Consider the following 8,456-nt stretch of genomic DNA (forward strand, 5'->3'; position numbering starts at 1 on the left):
TTTAGTTTTAATGAATTTTTAGAACAAATGATATGTATTTCATTTTTTTTTTTCAATTTTGATGTTATATTTATCTTTTGTCAAAAACAGTTTTTAGTTTTTTTTTAAAGTTTTAGCTGATTGGCATTTTGAGACTTCCGCATTATATTGTAAACAATATCATTAATGTTAATTACGCATCGAGAGTGTCGCTTCTGCAACAGTTTCTGAGAGCAATATCACGAGACTTACCATTGTACACTTGACAATAAGCTCTACCCAAAGCCGTCGTGCAATCTGTATGAATTGCCACCGATAAAATTGGAATTGGCAACAAAGGTATCTCAAACATGAGATTGCTTAACCAGTCCGCTTCACTTAACAATATGCTACCAACAACCTAATGGTGGTTGTCCTTGTAAGAGGTGCATATGTATCAAAATGGTAGATACCAAGCTTTTATCTTAAGCCTTGTGCCACCAAACAGGTCTTGAACTTGTCAATAGTTCCATCAATCTTCATCTTCTTTTCAAAAAAATCCACTTCCAACCGATAGGTTTTTCAAGTAGGTGGAAGATTTACCAATACCCAAATATTAGTTCCCATGATGGATTACATCTCATCATCTATTGCTTCTTTCCAAAAGGCATTGTCTGATGAAGGCATTGTATCACTATAAGTGAATGGGTCTTCTTTCATATTAAATAAATATGAAACATTAGAAGCTATTTCATCTCTAGTACCTTTAACCAAATACACATGAAAATCTGCTCCAAAGCTCTTTGCATTCTATTGTCTTTTACTCCTTTTAGGAATAATTTCAACATTCTTTTCTTCTTCATATAGTTGTTGATTTTTGTCAACATCTAGAAGGGGTTCTTGTTGATCATCATCAACACTTTCATCAGTACTAATATGTAGATGCTTTTTTTTACTCAATGATGAGAATATATTCTCATCAAAAATGGCATCCCTAGACTCAATAATCGAGTGTATCGATATGTAGTCATTTTGTTATGTTACATAGAACCTATAAATTTTTATATATTGCGCATAACCTATAAAGATGCATTCTAAACCTTATTCACTGAGTTTCTTTCTCTTGTTACCGGGCACTCTTACAATGGCCCTACAACTCCAAAAAGTAAAACTTACGACTATTATTATTAATTTTTTTTAATATTTTAATGTGTAAATTTCAACTTAATAAAGATAATATATAACGGGTTGGGTGTGGGTCAACGGGTCGGGTCAAGCGGGTCGGATTTTTGAATACCCCTATTTGATATGTATATATAAAGACAAGTACTATTTATGCAATTATTAACTTCATAAGCTTGGGAAGTAATAACAATTTTATTTAGTTTCTTGAAGGGTCCATTGGCAACAAACAAAAAGTAAAGGTTGGATTATTGAACAAAATTTTAAAGGTTGGATTATTGGTAGGCAATGAAAATAGATTAGATTATTATAAAGAAGGAAGAAGATATGAGGTAACCTGATATAGTAGGTCATTTCTTTGAAAGGTCCATCGGCAACAAACTAAAAGCAAATGTTGGATTATTAAAGAATTTTCAAAGGGTGGGATTATTGGTAGGTAATTGAAAATAAACTGGATTATTCACAATAATTTTTTATAAAAAATAATCCAAAGTTAGAATTATTCATAGAAAATGAATAAAAAGTTGGATGATTAATAGTAGTTTTTCCTTTTTCTTATTGAATGTTCTATTTTGCCCCCTCTACCCCTCAAAATTCTAATAACTCTTTTCTATCTTTAAAATGACTAAATTTTCACTCAATTAAAACTTCTTGGAATTAAAAGCTTAGGAGATACAAATTTGACTATGCAAACGGCACATAAAAGTAGGACCATAATAAATTATATAATATTCTATTTGTTTTTTATTATTGATGTTTAAAATTTCTCTATCAAAAAACAATAACTCATATTGCGTGGAATAAATGTAAATATGTAAATTTATCAACGTTGTACATGAAAATAAAGTATTTGAACAAAAAAAAATTCAGGGCTCTAGCGGTAGCACGCTTTGCCCTTGCTAATCGATGGACATGTATAAAAGTAACAACTAATCAAATCTTTCCATTTTCAACTTTTAAAAATAGATATGAAAAGGGTCCAAGTCTTATATTTTGTGCCACTATCCAATTTTTTCACAATTATTACTTGCTTAACTATTAGGAGTATTTATTATTATTTAAATTAAATATTTTTTTTATTACTTATGTAATATTTATAATTAATTAGTTTAACAATAATGTACAATTAATTGACAATTATTATTTAACTATAATGAGCATTATATGGTTGATTTGTTATTTATTATTATATATATTTCAAAATTATGTTTGGTAATCATGATAGAGGTAAAACCTTTTTTAGGGAATTATTGTCACGGAATAGTTTTAGGCAATAGGATTCTTAGAGGAAAACCTCATCAGAGGGGTGTTACTCGGTCTACACGTTGTGGTAGGCATGAGCCAATAGTGAGACAGAGTTGGGCCGAATGGTCTAGCATTTTAGAACAAGTACGTACACACGTAGATGACAATAATGGATGACTACTCCCTAGAGTTAACAGATGACGAGGATAGGTTTACTAAATATCAGGGACAAATTCCCACACATTCTATGGGACATCATATCGATTGGTTTGTTGTTTGGGCCGAGAGGGCTAGGTTTGTGTGTAAACAAACAGGCTGATCTAGTATCTCTTAGCGGTATTGATGGTTCACCTGATAGCCCAATTAAAGATCTTGCTCCTCGGACTAGGCGACATAGGCAGGTAGCTGGTTGAGATTGGGTTATTACCACACCTTGGCAAGACTCGACTCTCTAGTTATGAAGACTTACAACTACCGTTCTTCTAAATACCAAGACCATAAAAAAGAATTTTCATTCAAAACTAAATTTAACCTCAAATTATAAACGATTAAACTAAACCCAAATTCTTCCCTACGTCCACTTCAAGCCTTAATTAAAGAAGTTAAAAGCTTCTATTGCGATTAAAAGCATGTTAAAAATACAAGAAAATATAAATTACCCTGTATTTATTTAAAAGGAAAAAAACACATCTTAGATACATATCTAAGCCATATTCTATGGAGAAAAAAATATGCTTATATATGCACATATGAATCTGCACATTATAAAAATTTCTTTACTCATTCCTTAGTGTTTAAAGAAAAGTGCACAAAGACACTCAACTATAACAACATGTCATTCCCATAATGTCAAGTTGCTTTCACCTAAACAACACATAACCTGATTCTAACACAAATTATTGTATGAGATGATCTCGCCGAGAGATGCGCCTTATATTTAGGTTTAGTAGCTGATCTAATAAATACTAAAAGAATATATTCTTCTTGTTTGAGATTGTCTCACCGAGAAACGGTCTTTTGCAAGAATAACTCTTATCCTAGTAAAGAGAAGACACCTAAAATTACCTATGATAAACATAATTTTATTAAATAATCAATAATAGTAGCAACAAGTAGAGCATAATACTTTATATACATGCATATATACTCTATCTAGCATGATTTCCTGTAAGTTGTTGCACAACACCTTTAAAATCCTCGGACCGAACCTCAATAATCTTCGGAGATTTCATGTATACGACCACTGGACCGTTATATTTTATTGGAACTTGCAGTTTCATCACTTTCTTCCCTGTCTTTGATGAACCTTTGCTTGCTGATGTTAAACACTCTTCATGGTTTCCACTCATTTTTTCTCAACTCGTGGTTAATTATTATGTTACGTAATTTAATTTGAAAGCTAAAATGCAATAAATATCTTTAAAAGATTTTGATTACTTGTAAGTAATTAACAATTTCCGTCGTTGATCAAATGAAGAAGCTCCTAAGTGAATATATAAGTGTGTGCATGAGAGACTTAATTGAGAAATTGAGCACCAAAAGTCTTAGGGTCAAATTATTGACTTGGTCAAATTAATCCAAGAAGTGTATAATCTTAGATTCACCCTTTTGGTTGACAATGTTTATTTTTTCTAGACTTTTTTCAAAAGACATTTATTCTGCATGTCAAGTTGAACATGATCATGTAATGGATGGGTTTGATTAAAAGGTCATAATATGACAACGATCATTTATTTTTAATTGTTATAAATGAGATTACTAAATAATTAAAATTAGTTTTAATAAATTCACTTTTAAATTAATTAATTCTACTCCACATTAATTATATTTAGGGTAAACCCTGCTTAGCTACTGGAGTTGCATATACAATCTCATAAAAAAAAAAAAAAAATCAAACACGTGACTATCTAACCTAAAATTTTATGTGAAGTATACCCCCACTCAATCGGAAACATCATCTTTGAACAATATGATACAAATTAATTGTTCTACTTAATATTGCTTTCTAATTTAATGCACCAGTCATTTTATTCTAAATAATTTATGCATGAGTCATTCTAATTTAGAAGTACTTCTTTCTAATTATAATACTAAGTCAAAAGCATAGATTATTCATAAAATAGAAAATTGTTTTCTAATTATTATAATTAAGGTTTTTTTAATTTTTGAAATATGATGATCACTTATTTGTTTAGAAAAGAATCTAAGAATTTATTGATAAAAACATCGTACGACATCTTAATCAAACAAAAATCTATATAGAAAAAGTCACAATCATTATAAAGGAGATCTAACTGTGAAACATTCCCTCTATCATTTAAGTATATATTGAAATAGAATTAGTTTTATAAATTTAACTTAATTGAATTATTAAATCTATTATCCCTTACTTAGCTTGTTAATTTGAATCTAGAAAAAAATTACACCTCCATCTTAAAACATTGAATCCGCCTATTATTATATTGACATAATGTTATATTTTTTGAAAATTCCACATGGATCCTAAGGTTTAGGGTTTTCCATTTGGTAACCAAAACTTTTTAAAAATGCACGCGGTAACCCTGAGTTTTACCAAATGGTTTCACTGTGACCTTTTTGCACATAAAACGTTAAAAACGTTAATTTCGAAGCTTTAAGGCTGCTGTACGCCTATTTATGCAACTCACCATTTCAAATGCCATCATTTTCTACCTTTTCCCCAAAAACATAAGCCCTAACTCTAACATATTTGAATATTTGGGTAAAAATATGATTTGGATGAAATATGGTAGAGTTAGAGCTTATGTTTAGGGGGAAAAGGTTGAAAATGATATGTAACACCAGCTAAATTTCCGACCCCTTAACGAAACCAAAACCGTAAAGGACGAGAGGAAATTGAGGTGTTACATAAAAGAAAATGAAAAAAATTTAGATAAACGTTAAATATTAACTTTAAAAAGGTGAATGGAAATTTCGGCAGCATCTGCCCTAAAACTGTGCGCCTTGTAGACAAACAAAAGTTATTTAGAATCTAATAAAGTAAAGGCATCAATGGCCTATCAAAACTATGTCACGGCGGAATGATTCGTCGCCGGCTTCTCAAATCAACATGCCAAGCATGGATCGTGGTTCCAATGTCAACGCTTGCGTTGTAAAATGACTTAACTCCTTAAAACCATACAAAGTTATAAACTACGCAGCGGAAATACAAATATACAAGGGAGGACACAAGGCCATAACAAAATATATAAAACCAAAGTTTACAAAAGATAACAAGAGCTACAAAATCGAAAGATAACGGTATGACACAGGTTATGCTTCGCCCTTATCACTCTCCCCCAATGCAATGCAATGCAAAAGAAGCTCCAATACTTGCTACGCCTGTCTATGATCCTCCTGTTGCTCGACATTAGACCAAAGGCCAATGTATCATAGCAGGAAAATCATAGAAAGTCATCAACAATCAAACATGAACACAAATACGTACACGTCAATAACTAGCATCAAATATAATAAAGCCAACTACTAGATGACATTATATTATAAAACAACATAAGATGACTTCATAAGACACAAGCACAGATAGTAACCGTTTATCGGCCACTTATACTTCTTAATTTCATTACATTCTTTCCAACCGAACCATGTGTTCTTGGGTAGAATGCAGGTCTTCACGCTCCTCTTTTTAAAACATAAACTCTTGCAAAACACGCATAGTATCAACTCGACCAAGGCATTAACTGAATACCTAACACATGACCTTATAGAGCTTGTCTATCTTAAGGTAAGTGTGATCATAGTCTGTAATACCCTTGAGGTAACTTAACTAAGGCACACTTCTCACTAGCATAAACTATTCTATCAATAAGTAGATGTTCTATCAATGAGTAAACATTCTATCAATGTGTAAGCTTTCTATCAAAGAATGAACCTTCTATCATTAAATAACATTCGATCAATGAATAAACTTTCTATCACTGAATAACTTTCTATTAATGGATCTTTTCTCTAACTCTTGGCATAGTGACATGGCCAAGGGCGTTATCAGCCATCCGGCGCCCATGGCAAAGTATGAGCTCATGCCCCCTCCAGCTGACCCTCTCGGGTCCTACCTTCGGAAAAAACTAACACACTAGGGTACTAAACCAGTGAAGAGGCCACCATATTAGGGTTTGCAAGGCCCGCATGGTAACACCTCGGTCAAGGGGCGGTATTGGCCATCCGGCGCCCTATGACAAAAGCATGCTCATAGTTTCGTTACAATGCATATTATCAAAATAAACAATAATGTCTTAAAGAAACTTGCATATAAGGGTTCGTTACTGCGTGTACATACCTGTAAGCGTCACTGCACGACCAAAAGTTACAAAATTCACCCAACTAAGGTTCTATTTTCCTCTTATGAACTGGAAACCTATACAAGTTAGGAATAAAACTAATAAATCTTCTTAACTACTTTTTCGTACCAACTAAATACCAAAGTAACGCTATCACCTATTCAACATGAGTTTTTCGATTACTATAGCACGTACACAACTCATTCAATACAAGTCAAAATCATTAACTCAATACAACATAAGTCTTTTCACCAATTTAAAAGTAAAAGCATATGTGAATCGTTCGTTTTTATTAACAAAATTTGAGTATATCGGTTCACGTTACCCATAAATAACTAATCACAACTAAGCCTTACAATTTTAATATAACACTTATTCAAGGATAAGGCAAAGCTTAGAGTTATCATTTGTTACATTCTCCAAAGCTAGAAAGAACTATAATCAAAACAACACAAAAAGTAACTTTAGCAACCATCGTGAAACAGCCCAAAACCAGCGTAAACAATATAATAATATTGTCTACAAAGCACAGCGGAAGACTTATATAAGCCTGGGCTGAATCCGACCTGTGGCCCGATAGCCACAGCAACCAATATCAAAGCACTTTTTTTTAAAAAAAAAACTTTACATAGCTGTAATACAATTAATTACAAACCAGTTATAGACTAAGTTAATACATTATAAAATATCTAAATTCTTTTAAAATTTTTACAACACATGATTTGTCAAAATATCATGATAAGTTAACTTTCAAAAAAAACGATGTCCTCGCTATCGCAACATCTTACACAAAATAAACAGCACATCCATCCACACTAAGGTTGGCAACCTGAAAGTGGATCTATCCCCCATAAGAGATAGGTCCATAAAAAAAAGGAAATAAAACTGTCAACAATTGAATTGTTGAGTAACCCACAAACTATTACATTTATAAACAAGTCCAAGTTCTTTTAAATGACCGTCTGATTTTGACATAAATACGGTTATGAACCTTTAGTTCATAACGAATTAAAATATGGCTATTACTTTATAAGTCAATGGCGAAACCATACGGCAAATGAGAAATATGATATCATTTGCGAAACAAACAAAACTTTATATACCAAACGTATTTATTCAAAACTCATATTAAATCAATAATTTAACAGCATTTTAAAACGTGGGAATATATGGACCGTCAGGAAGTAGGCTTGATCTAAATCCTGAGAACACGGGTGATCGTCATCACCGAAAATACGGTTCTTGCAAGAACGAAACGGAATCGGGGGCTCGAGACCGATCCGAATAACCATTACCTATTATCAAGCTATAGGATTTCACAATAATCCGGATATAAATATCCGTTGCCAATTCCCAAAAACGGACATTTTTCCACGTCGAACATTTCAATATAAAACAAAACAATAATTCAATTGATTTTCTTTGAAATCAACAATATTTCAAGACTCGTATTTTATAAATTAGTAACATACAAAACATGCTTTTGTAATCTCATTAGATAAATACAATATTAACATATATTTTTTTAAATCAAATATAAACATGATTAATTTTTATTAAAAATCACTTAATAATATTATTACGTAAACAAAGCAATCAAACCAATATTTTTCCATCATCATTTGAACATAAAAATACTGAAATTAGCTTAAAAGATATTAGATGTTTGTAGGTTACCTTAGATAATTACAATAATTGATGTTTGTAGGCTTGACGTTTGTAGGAATTAACTTATATTTTGGAAATAAATTTTTC

This window comes from Amaranthus tricolor, chromosome 5 (assembly GCF_026212465.1).
Source record: "Amaranthus tricolor cultivar Red isolate AtriRed21 chromosome 5, ASM2621246v1, whole genome shotgun sequence".
NCBI lineage: Eukaryota > Viridiplantae > Streptophyta > Magnoliopsida > Caryophyllales > Amaranthaceae > Amaranthus > Amaranthus tricolor.